Source organism: Buteo buteo, chromosome 14 (genome assembly GCF_964188355.1).
Source record: "Buteo buteo chromosome 14, bButBut1.hap1.1, whole genome shotgun sequence".
In the NCBI taxonomy this organism is placed as follows: Eukaryota; Metazoa; Chordata; class Aves; order Accipitriformes; family Accipitridae; genus Buteo; species Buteo buteo.
This window is the reverse complement of record NC_134184.1, coordinates 13,319,882-13,339,501: the sequence shown is the minus strand read 5'-3', so window position 1 is coordinate 13,339,501 and position 19,620 is coordinate 13,319,882.

The following is a 19,620-nucleotide window of genomic DNA, read 5'->3' as shown; positions in this document are numbered from 1 at the left end:
TTTTGTTTATGTGCTCATTCAAATCTACTCATACTATCTCTAGCTAAGATCTGCAGTGCACTGGATAGGTCTCGGAGGATATTAACTCTAAAGAAGCCCCAGAAACTGTTGTAAGAAAGTGCAGCAGGGAAATATACACATCATATGGTTTAACTTTATGTACTTCTTTTGACTGAAGAGAAATCAAATGTCTAAGTAAAATGCATCTTTGCTTCTCACTGCTTCACTACCATGTATTCCTGGAACTGTAAAACACAGTTTTGCTAATTTCTGACAATGGAATGGGATTAAGATATTGTGCTGTCCCAGGAATCAGCTTGATCCTGGAGGGGAAGACTGGAAAAGGGGAAAAGAAGTTCTGTGCTGAGAAATTAATTACAGCAATAAAGAGAAAAATGCATACAAGGCCTATAGATTATCCACTGAAGGATTATCCACTAAGTCATCTTTAGCAGCAGCTCTGGTAATTCAAACACACCTTCAAGCACTGACTGAAGCATAGAAACAGTGCACTCCGAGGAGTACGTTTGATCACAGAGACCTGAGGAGGCCCAATGGATTAGCACATCTGGTGACAATCTCCAGGTAGTAAGATACGACACCATGCATACTTTGATTCCATATCCAAAATCTTCATTTTCAACAACTTCAGTCCTGCTATTTCAGTACTTAGGCTATGACAAAGTTATTTTCCTATGCTTTCCTAGTCTCTAGGCATTTCTACCCCAAGAATTGTAGAGAATGGATTCCTAAAAGGCTTTCTATAAGAGTCACCTAAGGGTGCAGTATAAGCCTATATGAAATGCATAAACACAGCTCAACTCACAGGTAATTGCTGGCCTCATCTCAGTACTCTCCTGCTCTCATCCTTGGCTTCCTCTTTCTCATCCCAAGGCCCAAAGTAGCCTGCTTGAGCAGAAGTGCTCATGCTGGAACACCTGGTCCTGTATGTAGTCTGTGATTGCTGTGAAAGCACACTTGAGTAAGACTTCTTACGTTGACATTTCATATTGACTGGCTACTAGGAAAGGGATAATAAGTGATAAGAAAAAGATTTTGAATGCTAATGGATGAGGGTGAGAGGAGCAGGCAAGAAGCATTGCTGACTGACACACTCCTGGCTGACACTGCTCACCTGCTGCTTGGTGGGTAGAGTACAAAGGTGGTTATTGTTCCCTTCATCTCCCCATGCCTCTTAGACAGATGCAAGCTGCATGGAATGGACCTCTGGTGGAGCCTATATCTATACAATCTGTTTCAAATAAAAAGAAATCCTTGAAGCTTACAGATAAAATTCACTCAATTTAGAAGAAGCAAAGTTCAAAAATGCAGTGTGGGTAGCTCTCCTGGTCTCTAGAGGACACAGACTTCAAAACATTAGAGAAAGAAAAAGAAAGAAAAAGTAATCGACCTGAGCAGGAGACAGTAAGAGCAAAGGGAATGAAGATAAGGTCCTTGAAGATACTAACTACTTCCAAGCTTAGAAAAGATAAAAGGAAACGCTGACTTTAAAGCAGACTCACTGCAGAAGGTAAGTGATACTATAAACATGAATAGGAGTGAGGCAGTATGAGAGCACTGACATATATAATGTGTTACCTAGAGAGAAGGGGTTCACCTTCTTCAAATAAATTTAATCAGGTAAAAAAAAAAGTCATCAAAAAACCTCACTAGCTGTGGGGGGGAAAAAAGAAATGGTAAGTAAATGACGAAGAAATTGATATCTGCAGGTGATAGCCTAATAAAGTCCTTGACTAAAAGGCTAATAGGAAGAAAAGACCCTCCCCTCTCAGATCTTAACAAAAAACCTGTTAGTTTGAAAACAATCAATATGTTAATATTTATATCATATTTCTGTTGGGTTTTGATTATCACTGGCAAATTCTAGATTTAGCTTCTTGAGGGGAATGACTGACCAATCGCTGGCAGTGTTCCTCAGGGCTCAATCCTAGGGCTGGTTCTGTTCAATATATTTATCAATGATCTGGATGCAGGTGTGGAATGCGCCATTAGCAAGTTGGCTGACGATACCAAACTGGGAGGTGCTGTTGGCTCTTTTGAGGGATGAGAGGCCTTGCAGAGGGATTTAGACAGATTGGAGCATTAGGCAATGATTAATGGGATGTAATTTAACAAGTCCAAGTGCTGGATTCTGTACCTAGGATGGAGTAACGCTGGGCACAAGTGTAAATGGGGAGAAGAGTGGCTGGCGAGCAGCCGTGCAGAAAGGAATCTGGGGGTGCTGGTCAACAGCAGGCTCAGTGTGAGTCAGACGTGTGCCCTGGCAGCCAAGAGGGCAAACCCCATCCTGGGGTGCATCAAACACAGCATAACCAGCTGGCCAAAAGAGGGAATTATCCTGCTGTGTTCAGTGTTGGTGTGGCCTCACCTTGAATACTGTTTACAATTCTGGGCCCCACAATTTAAAAAGGATGTGAAGGTCCTTGAATGCATCCAGAGGAGGGCAGCAAAGCTGGTAAAATGGCCAGAAAGAAGGTCTTGTAAGGAGCAGCTGAGGACTTTGGGTTTGTCTTGTTTGGAGAAAAGGAGCCTGAGGGGCGACCTCATTGCTCTCTACAGGTTCCTGCGGAGGGGACGTGGAGAGGGAGGTGCTGAGCTCTTCTCCCTGGTACCCAGTGACAGGACATGTGGGAATGGTTCAAAGCTGCGCCAGGGGAGGTTCAGACTGGACAGTAGGAAGCATTTCTTTACTGAGAGGGTGGTCAAATGCTGGCCGAGGCTTTCTAGAGAGGTGGTCGATGCCCCAAGCCTGTCAGCGTTTAAGAGGCATTTGGACAATGCCCTTAATAACATTCTTTAAATTTTGGTTATCCCTGAATTGATCAGGCAGTTGGACTAGATGATCGTTGTAGGTCCCTTCCAACTGAAATAGTCTATTCTATTCTATCTCTGCCCAGATAGTCAGTGACTGAGAGAAACCAGACTGAACCAAAAAGAGCAAAGGAAGTAAAAAGAAAAGAACAACTGCAGAAAATAAAATAACAATATACATATAGAATATATATTTAGCAGACAAGATGACAACTGGCAATAAGTCAATTACATCCTTTCTCCACATGAGGTGAAGAGAATTAGAGTCTTTTTTTTCCTCTTCATGAAAAATATCATAATAGATAACTATGATACTCTTTCTTTAAGACTACTCAGTTCATTTTTTTCTGACCCAATCATAGCACTGATTTTTGAGTTTCTACCACTTAGTCTACATTTGATGTTGAAAAATTAATCCATTTTTCTCCTCTAGCCTCTTTCTACACAAACTGCTTCTCTTCCCTAATCAACTCATCCATCACCCTTCCATGTATCTATTCTTTTCTTAGTGGGGAGACAAGGAGCTTCCATGGCACATGTCATCTCATCGTGATGGAGGTAACCATGAAGAGTCAAATAAACTGCACTTGAAAATAGCATATTTAGCTCATAGACAATGAAATGAGTGCAAGATGACTAGATTTTTATGTTGTTGATACAGTTTGCATCTTTTAAGCATTGCCACTTTTGTGCTGTGGCATGGCAAACTAACATCGAGATCAGGTTTTACAGTAGGGATAGTATTTGGAGTTACAGTGACAAGAGGCTGAAACTGAGAGGCTTTCCGAAGTTTGCAGTTTTATACAAAGGCACATTTAAATGTCTCAGTTTCTGCCATCATTAGGTTGCTGCATATCTCAAGTAAATGCAAGAAATGGACTAACAAACAAACAAAAAATCCTACTTAATTTTGTTTATTTAAATTGTCTTCTTTAAAAAAGTCTATTCAGCTTAAACAGGAATGTTTGAATCAAATAAAAGAAAATAAGAACAAACCCCCAAAACCCAACCCAAGCCAAAACAAAACAAACCCCAGGAAACCAAGCCAAAGCACTGCTTACCTCAGTAAATCTAGTTAGTCAAAAAATGGTGATTAATTACAACATTGGTTGTCATGTCATCCTGTCTTGTATTATATTTTATGGAGTGAGTTAATGACAAGCCAAACACAGCTTAAACAGGTATTTTTCTTTTATTTAAAAGTAAAAAATACAGTGGAAAAAAACCACATTCTTGGTAATAGAGTGAATTGGTTTTCCATTGGACTTATGCAATTTATGATCTCTGTTTTGATAATTAAAAGTATTTCACCAGATCAGTATTTAAAGAACTGGTTTTTTTAAGAGAGTATGTTTCCTATTTTCTATTTTTTTCTTCAATAGATTACTTTTTTTTTTAATTATTTTTTTTCCCAATAGACTACTGAAGTAAATTGAATGGGATTTTGCCATACAGTTCCCCCTATATCAAGCCATAACAACATGTTTTAAGACTGCATGTTTTACTGCCTTCAGAGTATACTGGTGCAGTCTCTGAAGAACTGTCAATGAGTATACAAATAATGATGCACTCACTCTGGTAACAGTGGAAATCTTTTCACCTTGACAAGAATCTTCAGTGCTCTGCTGATCTCTCTCACTCCTACGTCCCTCTGTCTTAAGTGGTAAAATTCTCTAACCTATCTATCACAATATTAAGCAACTGGATTCAGTTGTGCCAAGGTGATCAGGTGCTTTTCTGAATACAGGCTTCCTTGGCTTCATTTTCTTCCTTTGAACCTTGCCAGTCCTTTCCAATAAAATCGATGGTATCATGCTCAAACATTCTAGAAATTATGAATGGATAGAAACAGAAGAACAAAAGATAGGTAAATTTGGGGGATAAGAAACACGATGGGAGGTATTTTATTGATGCCTTTCTACTCTTTTGACTTGATACACAGTCAGAGGTGGATAGAATCTAAATGTGAAGTGTTATTCCTGTATTACTATTTACATTAAAGTGACAATGACAAGTCCCAGGTTAGAGTAGGGCCTTTTGCGGTAGATTTTCCTATTACAGAAAATGAAATTCTTCCTGTCCTGAAGAGTGATACCTTTACAAACAAGTAATGCCTAAATTACTCTGTTAGAAAGTCTCCATTACATACAGAGAAAAAGAGGAAGCTTTGGGTTCTGAAATATTTCAAGTACTTGAAGTTAGATGGGACAAACTTAAACTTTGATTAAGGTAATCTGACAAGAAGTCACTCAAGTTTGGGAACTGAGATCAGACTCTGCAATCTTAGCTGACATGATCCTTGCATTTCTAAGAGTTCTGCATTAATAGGCTATTATTTCATTTAAATTTTAATTTTAATATATAGTCAAATTCAGGCAGTTCATATATGTATTACTGAAAGACTGAACAGCAGAATTTCTTAGTGTATTTTTGGAATAATTAATTATTTGGAGATAAAAAGATTTCTCTTTTTTTTTTCTTTCATTCTTTGAAGTTTTTTTATCTCTGCCACATATTATTCTCTTCTACTTCTCTATAAATCTCCATTATTTTTTTCTTTATGCTCATTTATTTTTTATTACAGAAAGCAACATAAGTTTTGCCATTGACTTAAATGAATAAACTACCAAGCCCACAGTCTTGATCCAACTGTTGGCCCTATTACTTGCTGATCTAAAAAAAGGTCAATTAATAGATGCAACCAGCAAAAAGTTAATTATAAATAATACTATGAATGGGAAAAAAAATCAGGATAGATTTTTAAAATCCTCATTGAACTATTCCTCTTAAAAACAACTTTTCACAGCTCCAATGAGTCCAGCAGAATAAAAATAACATTTACTGTTCTTTTTTGAATTATTTTTATCTTCAATTCATCATCACAAAAGCTTTGGTGATCCTGAAGTACAGCAAATTGCAATTTAGAAGCACAGCTGTAGTTACTGAAGAAGAATGAATTATAACTCAGAGGAGTTTCCAAGGTCATTGAGAACAGGTTACTAACTCATATTAATTTTCAGAGATTCAGAAAACTTATTTTTAAAACAGTGCTTTTGTTTTCATCCTTGTTTACCTAACAGGAAAACTTTTTCAGGCTGTCATTGTTCTGCTAATTGGAATCCTTTCTAAATTTTCAGCACGAATTTATTTACAGATGTTTTATATCTGTTTATTTTTTTGCTCGCATTGGACTTTAGCTTAATGATTAATTTTGCCTTTCTGAAGTGTCTGTCTTTATATTAAACTGTCTGTTTATAGCTGCAGCTTCTTTTTACATCTGTTCAAATTTAAAATTTTATGGTTAAATGAAGTTAATCAAAACAAAGCATATATGTTTCTATCAGGGCTTTATAGATTGAAATTTATATTTTTACTATGTATACTTTCAGTGACACATTTTAGGATCACCCTTTACTTTTACATATATCCTTTCTGTAATGATTAGACATCCATGAAAACTTCCTTTTCCTCTGTTACTTCTGATGAGTGAGTTTCTAGATCACGGAGAATATTCTTGCTGTTGTCCTCCAGTTGCATAATATTATACATCTTGTCATTAGATTTTGTTGTCTCTGTTAATCAAATCCTCATCCAGAAGCATAATTTACATCCAAAAGTAATCACACAGATGTTTTCATAGGTTGTTCAGATGGCACATTCACTCAAACCCAAAGACTTTTTTTGCCATTCAAATCAGAGTGATATACTACAGCAAATCATACAGACCTCTTATCATGGCAAAAAAAAAATTGGTAGGTATTAGATCATTTATTACATCATGTTTAGCTTTGTACTGAGAAGTATTGTAATTTCAAAGCTATATTATCCTGAGTATAAATATTTGAGCAATATAATCACACAATTTGATTGAGCTCAGAGCATCCTAGAAATACAAGTTATAAACTGACAGTGCTAAGTTTTGGTTATAATCCAGCTCATGAAACTGATTTTGTACTTTATATGGCACTGCTTTTGTCTGCATGAAGAGGTGTCTATTTATACCCTTAGATATTACCCAGTGGCATATTTAGAATTCAAAAGTCCTTTGAACATATTTTCATTCTACTAGAGCTGCTACTATTCTAATGTACACAAAAGGGAGGTGCAAAAAGTCTAGTTCAGCAATTAAGGATTACAGCTTTCTGGGTGTTGCATGAGGAAGCAACTGGCATCATAAGCTCTGACACTTATACAGTCCAAAATGGTTGAGTGACAGTGTTGCTACCTCAAGGGCTTTCCACCTGATTTGTACACAGCTAGAGCAGCAGGTCTGGCCACTCTTGTTTCAACTGCACCTTCATTGGTACACTCAGACATGTTCACAGCCCTACTTACTTTCCTGTTTATCAATCTTAACTCATTAAGTTGCCAAGTTATAAGTTATTAAAATGATAACTTTTTGCATCTTCCTCAAATACTGACTGTCGAGGCTTTTCAGGACCTGAACTCAGTGAGAGATAAAAAAGATAAAAGGATTGTAGGCACAAACATTTAGCAAGTCAAACTTTCCCCCAGAACTTTCTATTCCCCCTAAAGCTTTCTATTCCTTTTGTGGATTGTCAGGAGTTTAGTTTCTTAATCTAGAAGACTGTTTCCTAACCACCAGAAAATATGTGCAAATTACTATCTAATTATATCCCAACTGGAATATGTTTTTGAAGCTAATAAAATTGATACATATAATAAATTAAGACTTGTTTTGAGATGTTTTCCTGAAATCAGAATCATAGAGTCAGAGAATGGTTTGGGATGGAAAGGATCTTTGCAGGTCACTTGTCCAACCCCCTGCCATGGGCAAGGACATCTTTCACTAGATCAGGTTGCTCAAAGCCCCATCCAACCTGGCCTTGAACACATCCAATGATGGAGCATCCACCTGTGAGAAACCTCTTCCAGTGTCTCATCACCTCCATTGTAGAAAAATTTCTTCCTTATGTCAATCTAATGTCCTCTTTCAGTTTAAAACCATTACCCCTTGCCCTATCACTACAGGCCGGGTAGAAGTCTCTCTCCATCTTTTTTATAAGCTCCCTTCAAGTACTGAAAGGCTGCAATAAGGTCTCCGCAGAGCCTTCTCTTCTCTAGGCTGAACAACCTCAACTTTCTCAGTCTTTCTTCACAGGAGAGGTGTTCCAGCCCTCTGATCATTTTTGTAGCACTCCTCTGGACCCACTCCAACAGGTCCATGTCTTTCTTGTGCTGTAGACCCTGGAGCTGAACACAGTACTCCAGGTGGGGTCTCACCAGAGCAGATCAGAGGGGCAGAATCACCTCCCTCGACCCATTGGCCACGTTTCTTTTTATGCAGCCCAGGATATGGTTGGCTTTCTGGGCTGCAAGCGCACGTTGTCAGCTCATGTCCAATTTTTCATCCACCAGCATCCCGACTTCATTCTCCACAGGGCTGCTCTCGATCCATTCATCCCCCAGTTTGTATTGATATTGGAGATTGTCCTGACCCATGTGTAGGACCTTGCACCAGTGGTAGTAAATTCCATTTCTACACATCCTGGTATAATTTATGAAAATACATGGGGGCATAGTGAAGTTTGACCTGAAAGACATATCGCATATGAAATAGAAAAATTCAAAGTAGTGATCTCTGGTCATGGTGGTGTTAAAATGACAATATAGATGAACTATAGCAATTAAAATAGCTAAGGCAGGAAAACAGGCATGTAAGAATAAGCCCTGGACAAATCACTCAACAGCATCTTATATAAAACCTTGGAGATTTTCGCTCTTAGATATTTAAGACTAACACATTTCTCTGTTACTCCCACTGTCAACACTAACAGAACTGTTCAAGTATCTGGAAGAAAAATAGATCTTTAAAGGTTTCCATTTATTTTTAAAGGATCACTTAAATCTAAATTACTAGTAAAAGGAAAGGAGTGCTGAAATGGTATTGCATTAAAATGACATTAATTCTGTCTCCTGAATGGCTGCCATGAAAGTATCAACAATGTAATGAAAGGAAGGGAAAGAGAAGAGAGAAAGGAAAAAAAAATAATGTTTGCATTCTGAAATAAAGTTTTACTTAAAGATTTTAATACCTCCAAAATGTTACCTCTCTTTTTTCTCTTAATAATCAGTAATTTTTATGTAAAATACATGATTTCTGATTTTTTATTTGATTATTATAATCAAGTTTATTTAAAATAGATGTATTATTTCTTTTAGAAAATCTTGTTAATATTTTCCTGTAATTCAAATATACACTATTTTTTGTGAATAATTTTGTTCATAGTAGAGTATAAATTTGTTTACTGTTTATATAATGTATTTTAAAATATAGTATATTTATAGTTTACTCTGTATAACTATATTTTGTGAAGTTGTAGCGGGTTGATCTTGGCTAGCTGCCAGATACCCACCCAGTCACTCACTCTCTCGCCCCAATAGGACAGGGGAAGAAAATAAGATGAGAAAGCTCATGTGTCGAGGTAAAGACAGGGAGATCACTTACCTGTTGTCACCACAAGCAAAGCAGAGTCAACTCAGGGAAAACTAATTTGATTTTTTCCCAGTTGAAATATTTTTGGATAGTGAGAAACAAAGGCAAAACTAAAACCACCTTCCTCCTCTTTCTTAGGCTCAACTTCTTTCCTTCATTCCCAACTCCTCTGCCTTCTTCCCCTATCCCCAAGGGGGAGATATATATATCTTTATCAGACAGAGTCATCTTAAAAGGACTATCTTTTCTCCTTCATTCTTATTTTTTATTAAAATAAGATTATAAAATTTTATTAAAAGAAATTTTAAGTATATATTCTATGCACTTTAAATTATTTATATTCTATATATATTACTATATATAGAATGATTTACCATGTCCTTTTCCAGGAATTCCAATATGATATTCTTCTAGGGCTTACAGCTCAGAATTTCTATTCTATACAGTGAGGTTCTGGCCACCTAAGCTATGCCTAAAGATTAGGTATTTTGTGAAATAGTGGAATCAAAACCAAATATCTAAATTCCAAAAAGTCGATGTTAAGAAGTAGATCTCATGTTCCAGTTCCCCAAAGGATTTCAGAAAAATGTTTTTCTAATCATGTAATCACTTTTATTTACAATGTTAAAAATCTTATTTAAACTTCTTTATATTTGCTTAACAAGACAACATTTCTAACATAAAAAATTAAAATATTCACACACTGGGTCAGATTTGCAGCTGGTAGAGCTAGAATGATTTATAGCAGCTGAAAGATAGGACCTCATGTTTTTGAAAACTGTGTAACTAAAAGTGATACAGTACAATATCGTTTCTTACATGACAGCATGTCTCAAATGTCAGTACATAATTTATATAGGAAAATTAAAAATGCTATATAAAGCAAGAAAATGAAAGAGCATGTATGGAAGATTCTCTATAAAATCTTGATTAGCAGCTATTTGTAAATTGAAAAAATCATTAATGCTGATTTCTTTTTAGTACTACACAGTGTACCAGAAATGATATGACTATATGTATTCAGTCATCAAAAAGACAGTCTATTGATGTATCTGAACACTTTGCCACACAATTTCCTGTCATGTTATCTTTTGCCACAAAAATTTGTCTGTTTTCAGGAATTCAGGTTCCAAGTTGTGATATGAAGTGGGGTGGTAAGGGGGTGGAACAAGGGCATTTTTTAATGGTTCTTAACATTTGTCTTCTAATACTGTTTCACAGTGTCTTTCACAGAACTTTCAAAGTTCTGCTGAAGCTTTTCCTTATACAGTAGCATCTGTGAATGGATGCCAACCAACTGTAAAGAAACATTTATCAAAACATGTTCAAAATTATATGATCACTGATTCTTTTTTGTATACCAGCCCTTAGCTGTGATTTTTACCTGTGCTTTCTAAAGTCAGCCCTTGTGAACTTCTCACTACCAATACTATGCCCTGTATGACAAAATCTCAAAGACCTTTATCAAAATACCTTACACATGTTTTTCTGCTCAGTATTTGAAGAGTTCCTAACTAAGCACAGATAGCTATCTATAATAACTGGTCAGTCAGTATTGCTTCTTTTTTCAACACTCAGTATCTACAGTCAAATTTCTTTAATTGTAAATAATTAAACAATCCAGATTTAAATGCTAAGCAATTCCGTTAACAACACATTGATAACATCAGCAAACCTTCTGTATCATATTTGAGCAGCTAATCAAAGTCTCAGGGTTGCCTGTCATGGATTATCGTTGAGCAAATGTATAGGGCAAAATAAAAATAAGTGGCAGAAAATTGAGATGCAGTATTCAGTGTGGTACAGGTCCTCATATTTATTCAGGATTACATCGAGTTTGTACACAAAATCATTTTGTGACCTTATATCCCTGGAGAAATTGGGTATGCCAAATAGTATTACTTGCTGCATAGAGTAACAACTCATACGCCATCATTTGAGTATTACAAGGATATGATAGAAGAGAGGGCAGTTGATTCTAGGATTATTTCTTTATACATAGAAATGATGGGAAAAACTAAATACTTCCACTTGCTTTAAATTCGCACTACCAAGAATTCTTTCTGAACTGGGTGTCTTATGAGGCAAAAGATCATATTGCACAGGCATTTGGTGGTAGAGCACTCATTCAGGAAAAAAACCCCATGAGTGTTGGGCTGTACTTCATCTGAGAGTAGAACCTATAGGTATGGTAGTACATAGATATGAGCAATAAGTGTTCTTCAGACATGAGGGCAAAATTTATGGCACAGCTGGCATCCATGTAGTACATATGGGTTCTCCTCTGGAACAGGGTGGCCACCTTCTTATTGGGAAAGTCTCCAGGCCCTGTTATTCTCTGGACAGTGCTCAGGTTTTGTCTTTGAGTTAACTGGCATGGGTGAAAACCAAGCTAAGGGGTTTTATTTTTAAAGAGTTTGCATGATAGCAGACAAAATCTTGACTCCAGGTCTTGGTCTTGTGTAGGTTACTAGTTTGGACATAACCTAAGAATTCAACTACATAGTCCTCACAGCCAGGAGAGCATTACGAATACCAGAAAACTTTATTATCCCATAATTTAGATTGTAGACGTTTGCAATAGAAATGATAAAATAGGTATGGACAGAGAATGGCAGACTGTATGGATGTGGGGGCAACAAAAAGAACAGCAGAAGAAGGAAGGTAAAATGGCACATGATGATGGCATTGAAGTTGTCAGGTCATCAATGTCACAACATATCTACCCACAGCTTTTAAAGACATGTCTTATCAGGAAAACAATGAATAACCTATACTCTTGCTGTCAGAAAAAGAGAGTAAATAAAATCATAGCCATAGAGACTCCTTTATCTACCAGTCACACTTCTTGGCCTTGAAGCATCTGGGAAACAAAGCAGCAGTAATAAACAGCTTCCCTCTATCCTTTAAATAAGTCTTTCAAAGTGTTCCTGTTCCATCAGTGTACAAATGGACAACTGCTTGTAATGTGTCCTTTATATGCACAAATATGAGGAAGGAATTATTTAACCCTAAACTTCCCATTGCCACTCATGGAATTGAGTAAAAATAGCAGAGATAAATTAGAAAGGCTGCACAATCTATTCGATGATCTTGCATTCTTACAATTCTAGATGAATTAATTCAGCAGTACAGTCACTCAGAAATGCTGAGTTAAGGAGGTCTTTGAATTTCTTGCCTTTGATTAATGTGGATTCATATCCGTAATCTTTTAATAGAATATTTCAGTATGCCATCAGAAATCCAAATAAACGATAACAAAGTTAAACTATAATCCATTCATGTATTATGGGACTGTTGTTTATAATGAAACTTTGTACTGATACCAAATATCTGGTAACATTATAGACTATTATCTCACTTGAGTTATCTACAGAGATATAGTTCCTTTTTCTATAAGTAGTTTTTCCCCTATTGTTTTTCCTCTTGGTGAATCTTTGAGCTAGCATGCTGCAAATTTATTGTCTGCTGAGGAGGAACCAGCCTTACTCATGACCAGCTTTACCTGCTTTGTGTCTGCAGAAGTACTGGAGACCTCTACCAACATCAGTACATGGCTTCCAGAGCAGAGCTGACTTCAAGTTCCTGAAGGTGTGCACTGCATTTGCACAGACAGTTCACAAGCAAGCTCCAAAATATTCTGTGGATGGGGAGAGATCAGAGAGGTCAGGATGTAAGGTATACCACATTTACAGCTTCTATTTCATTATAAACACAGAAATTGAAACAAGTATGTTCACTTTTTTCTCTGTGTGTGTGTGTGTTTTCCCCCCTTTTGGAATATTGAGGAGGGGGAAAAAAAAAACCGACAAAAAACAAACCCTAAAACTGCTCAGGTAAGGAAAAGTTTCTTCCCTTTCTCCTCTTTCTTACTTACCTATACTATCTTTTAGTCAAAATTACTGATTGCTGACTTCTATCTCTTAAGGACAGAGAGCAAAGAGAGGAAGCTTTCTTGAAAGCACTTGGAATTAAACACACCAAACTAAATCACATCATGTAATTTAATTTGTCATGAGAAAAGCTAACACCCCATTCTTGACTTTCCAATCTATTACTTCGCCCCCATATTTAAAGCATAAACTAAATACAGGGAAAGGCTCAAAGAATTCAGTTTGATTACTGGATAAGAAAGAAGGTTAGTGGGTAACTTTTAACAATTTTAAGTACTTACATGGACAACTGAACTCTAACAGACTTCTTCAGCCTATCAGATAAAGGCATTACAAATTCAGATGGAACCGAACCTCAGCCTAAACAGATTCAGATTAATATTAATCATAGAATATCCTGAGTTGGAAGGGACTCACAAGGATCATTGAGTCCAACTCCTGACTCCACACAGGGAAACCTAAAAGTTAAACCATATATATGTAAGTGTCATCCAAATGCTTCTTGAACACTGACCAACAGACTTGGGGCCATGATCACTTCTTGGGAAGCTTGTTCCAGTAGTTGACCATCCTCTCAGTGAAGAACCTTTTCCTCATATCCAATCTGAACGGCCCCTGATGGAGCTTTAAGCCATTCCCTTTTCTTCTATGACTGGACACCACAGAAAAGAGATCAACACCTCCCTCCCCACTCCCCTTCATGAGGAGGCTGTAGACAGCAATAAGGTCACCCCTCAGTCTCCTTTATGCTGAACAAACCTAGTATCCTCAGCCACGCCTCAGAAGTCATGCCCTCTTGTCCTTTCACCATCTTTGTTGCCCTTTTTTGGACACATTCTAATATTTTTATGTCCTTCTTATATTGTGAAACCCAGAACTGCACACAGTACCCAAGGTGAGGCCACACCAATGTTGAGTATAGTGGGACAATTACTTCTTTTGACTAGTTAGCTATATTGTGCTTAATGCACCCCAGGATATGGTTGGCTGACAGGCTTTTGGCTGCCAGGGCACATTGTTGACTCATATTGAGCTTACCATCAACCAAAACACCCAGATGCCTCTTTGCAGATCTGCACTCTAGCCTCTTGTCCCCCAGTCTATATGTACGTCCAGGATTACACTGACCCTGGTGCAGAATCTGGCATTTGTCCTTGTTAAATTTCATACAGTTGATGATTGCCCAGTGCTTTAATCTATAAGGATCTCTCTGGAAGGCCTCTCTACCCTTGAGGGAATCAACAGCTCCTCCTAACTTAGTATGTGTTAACAAACTTGCTTTGTGTGCACTCAACTCCTTTGTCCAGGTCATTGATAAAAATGTTGAAGAGAACTGGCCCTAAAATTGGGCCAGCCTGATGCTTCAGCCAATTTTTCACCTATCATATTGTGAGTGAGATACTTCAGAACAATTACACAGGAAGGATGACAAAAATTTCTTTGGGAATAGTTGTTTTCTTTGAAAAAATTTTTAGTTCAAACAGGGTTTCATTTCAAGGACTCTTATAGCATAGATAGCTCAGACAAAATGACCCTGTTGGTCACTTCAGGCTTTATAGTCTGTTAACATATTAATATAAGGTTGCTCGAATTACTTTGAGTATTATGTTACTGTATAGAAGCACATTTAGAGTACCATATTATTGTATAGAAAAACATTTTTGTAATCATTATAATAGCTATGTATATGTATTAAAACAATTCCTTGCAAATATAAATGTGTTTACCTATTAAGAAGAGGTAGAAATAAAAAGAAACCATAACCATTGCACTGAAGTGTGTGTTCTAACCACTGTTTGCAAAAATAAGCCTCTGCACCTACAGGATTTATCTTGATACAAGATATTGCATATGCTATGAAACAAAATTCTTATAATGGATGAATATTAGGAGCATTAGAATGAACTGGAATAAAAATTTAAACTTTAAAGCTTATTCTTCAAAAACAGGGTTTTATTTATTACTTTTTCCAGTGCTCAATAAATATATTCCATGCTATTTGTCAATGTGCTATAAGCAGGCAGCACAAGATTGGATCATATGTGATTGTAACGATCTTTTATATATATATTTTAAAGTCCAGAGTATAAATACTGAAGCTTTATCAATGTCCTGAAGTCCCAACTCTCTAAATTTCCTAGCTTTATGGGCATATTTTGAAAAATGTTTTTGTTAAGGATTATGGACAAACAAGTAAAATATTACAAAGCTCTCCTTAACAGGTTGTAATCAAAAGCAAGGGGTGGGGGGAGGAGACACTTCTCTTCCAGAATTAATGAGGAATGTTAATTACATAATACTAAATACTTCCTGAGATGCAGGGAATAGAAAGACAGGCATTTAAGAAGTAAATGTGCTTTCTTTCATCCTGGGGTGATGAGTTCAGTATTCTTATTCATTATAGATTACATGGGAGTAATTTCTAAAAATGCCTAAGAGTAGAACATGCAGTTCCTAGAAAAAGATGACAGCAAGAGGTTGGTGCTTTTGTAGGTGAAATTGATTTATTGTCTTTCTGGAAAATTTGTCTCTGATACTAAAAATATTGAAGTAATTCATAAATGTTTTATAGACATAAAAACATACTGAGAAGTGAATTAGTCTTTTATTATTTAACACATAACAATTTTCTTCCATCATGAAACAAAACAATGCAACAGGACAGAACTAGTTCAGGATTCTTAACACTTTTTTAACATTGCCTACAGGAATAGTAAAGCCAGAAGTCTGTGGAAGAAAGTTTTCAAGAACAACATCCTTAAAAATTTTTATACACTTTAAAAAATAATCTTATTTTCCACAATAATTGTACTCTGTATCTCTGTGTCTCTATCTGATATCATTAAGACATAAGATATATTTTTACAAGCTCCCTTAAATGTCCATTGGAACATCCTATCTTATTGCCATTACTTTGTTATTATTTCAGCTAATCTTTATTCTCAAACAATCCAGTAACCAATCCTTAACCAGAAAGGGAAAAAAAAAAAAAAAAAGAACAAAAGGGTGGGGGGGAAAGACAGACTCTGATCTTGTTTCTTCCTCTCTGGTTAACAAGCCACTACCATCACGTCTCTAATCTAAAAGGCTAGTGTTGTGGATTAACACCACACAGCAGCTCAGCCCCACACAACCTCTTGCTTACTCCCCACCACAGCAGGATGGGAGAGAGAATCAGAAAGGTAAAAGTGAGAAAACTAAGGGGTTGAAATAAAGACAGTTTAATAGGTAAAAGCAAAAGCTGTGCATGCAAGCAAAGCAAAAAAAAGGAATTAATTAAGTACTTCCCATCAGCAGGCAGGTGTTCAGCCATCTCCAGGAAAGCAGGGCTCCATCATGTGTAATGGTTACTTGGGAAGACAAACGCCCTAACTCAAAATGTTTCCCCTTTCCTTCTTCTTCCCCCAGCTTTTACTGCTGACCATGACATCATATGGTCTGGAATGTCCCTTGGGTCAGTTGGGGTCAGCTGTCCCAGCTGTGTCCCTTCCCAACTCCTTGTGCCCCCCCAGCCTACTCGCTGGTGGGGTGGGGTGAGAAGCAGAAAAGGCCTTGGCTCTGTGTAAGCCCTGCTCAGCAGTAACTAAAACATCCCTGTGTTATCAATGCTGTTTAATGACAAATCCAAAACAGAACGGTAAAAGCAACTATGAAGAAATGTAACACTATCTCAGCCAAAACCAGTACCGCTAGCTACCCGTGCTGATATGACTACAAACCTTTCATATATGCCAAGTTAGTCCCAATAAATACATTTATAGGCTCTAATAACAACATTTACTAGACAGAATTTTCCAGTATTTCCAGCCATTTATTTTTGCCCTATTTCATAGGCTGCCTCAGGTAAGGAAGATTCCAGAAGACATGTTGATAATTATTTTATGAGTCTATCAACGGTGCTTTAACAAGTAAAGCACATCCAAGACCCTTCAGCAGCAGCTGATATAAGTTGCTGTCATTTCCTCCTGGTACAGCTGGGGTGGGATAACTGCTGATGCTGTTGTGAAAACAGCTGCACAAACTATTCAGCCAACTGGAGCTGGTTGGCAGCAAGCTGCTGAATACAAGCTGCTGCTTATTTGCAACAACAGCATCCTACCAGGGAGCACTGTTATTTGTTGCTATAGTGGCTTGAAAGTGGTGCCAGGTAGGAATTTCTGAGGGTTTAATCTCAGGTCCTGTTTCCAGCTGGTATTCTGTTACATCCTCCAGATTACTAAAGGCCAAAAGACTGGCTAAGGAGTTTGGGATATGATCCCACAATGATGAACGCAAAATGAAGAAGCTTTTCTTCTCTGTATCTAGTGGTAAGAGCTAGCTGGCTGCGTGGACATAGCCACTGAGCAATATGCAATAGTTAATGCGTTCAGCTTTTTTGAGTAGGGTGTTCTGTGCAGATAAAAACAATCTTTTGTGAGATTCAACATCCATAAATCATAGAGGGTTAAGACCGATAATTTTGTTTTGGAGACACTTCCTAGACTGAAAATGGCCCCTCACAGTTCACTTGTTTGGCTAGTGTGATGGAATAATCCCCCAAATATTAACAGAAGCTATTCATGTGATCAGTAAAAATAAAGAAAGTAGTCTCATGCGTGGGCAGGTTCATAGAAACAAGCCCTGCCTGAAGCAGGGATATTTATTTTATATTAAAAATAAATATATTTTATAAGATAAATATTTTCTTTTATGAAATATGAGGTCTTTTCTGTCTGTGCTCTAAAATACCTCCTTACCTCCAGGACTCAGATAGTTGATCAAATTTCTTAGCAATTTAATGTGTCTGCATTCTTTAAATGAGCCTCCATGCTTAACATGTTGATAGCCCATGGTAAATGTGAAACAACTCAATTTAGCATTGATCTTTTTTGTTGTGAATTAAACTAAATTTAATCCAGCTTATATATCTTTTCAGCTAAATATACAGAGTTATCCAACTACTGAAACTTACCTGAAGTATGAAAGCTGATCTCAAAGTAACTTTTCTAGGTACCTTTGTAAAAATTTTAACTTTACCCATTGACTCAATGATAGATGTTCTGAAGGGAGTTTGACAAATGGAAATTTAAACAAGGTGTTCCCTCTCTTCTTGTGTATTTACTCTATCCTCTGGAATAATTATTGCCAGTAGACAAAGTTGAAACTTACGTTTGTGGTTCTTTTGCCATTTCAAAACTTGGATTTGAATACGAAATTTTAATTCAGACCAGTGCTCTTCCACACCCTAAATCACACAAAACAGAATGCCTGTGTTGTTGAAAATATTGAAATGCATTATTTCTGGAATGAAACACACTGTGTATGTCTTGCAATGGCTGAATGAATTTTAAGTGATTTATATCAGTTTTAGTACTTCTGTTCACCGACACAGAGCAACAAAACTCATAAATTCACACAGTGGTTGTGGGATTTTCAAAGCCTGGTTGGACTGATCTCTTTAGACAGGGAAACCTCAGGGATTTCACCTCCTGAATGTACCAATTGCCCTACAGTGAAGTTCTTGATCTCTTCTGAAATTTGGTTCATAGTTCCCTAGCCATGCTGAAGCTATGGCTTTTGAGGTTCTTCGCACCAGAAACACTAGATGTCTTATGACATTCACATACCGGGCACCTGTGTAACTGGAAAAGCTGACAGGGACAAGTAAGTTATGTTTCCATCACAGCAATGTCTGCATTCTGTAATTACAGTATCTCAAGAAATGTTTCAACAAATTGACATATGTTGGCAAAAATGTTTTATTAAAATTTCAGCAGCTCTTTCAGTGTAATTCCTTTCCAGACATGGAATACTTCTAGGTAGCAAGTAAAGAGAACTGTGAGCTGTTATTTATTACTGTGATGAGTATTATAACAAAGAAAAGAATCCATATAAGAGGAAAATCTGGTGAAGGAGAGGGATATCAGAATCATATTTCTTGTCAAACTTCTTAGCAGCTAATTTTAACAGCTAGATTTAACCTAAGTGTTCCACAGGCAGTTAAATTTCAACCTTTTAAGGTGAAAGTTTCCCTTATAAAATAAATTTCAAAAGTTTGAAAGTTAGTACACTGGCATATGATGTTCTAGTGTGCATTTGGTCCCATTTTACCCCTTGATAATTTTCCTTATTTTGTTATGCCGAAAGAGAACAAGAATTTTCCTCTGCTCCAGCTTTCTTTTGAATTCAGGATAAATTATTTTAAGTTCAGTTTTGTCTTACTTTTCTTTTTTTTTTTTTTAAGGACAAGGTTTTCAATGGACTAGATTTCTTATGTTTTGAAAACTTCATGTCCTAGGCCTACAGACAGCAAAGGATGACAGTACACAACAGTCATTTCCAGAAAAAAATGAGTTCCTCATAAGGATTGTTTTTTATTGATATGACAACTTAATGACAAGAAATGGGGCAACATAAAATGTTTATTTATGTCATGTCCTATTTCACCTGTAGGAAGCA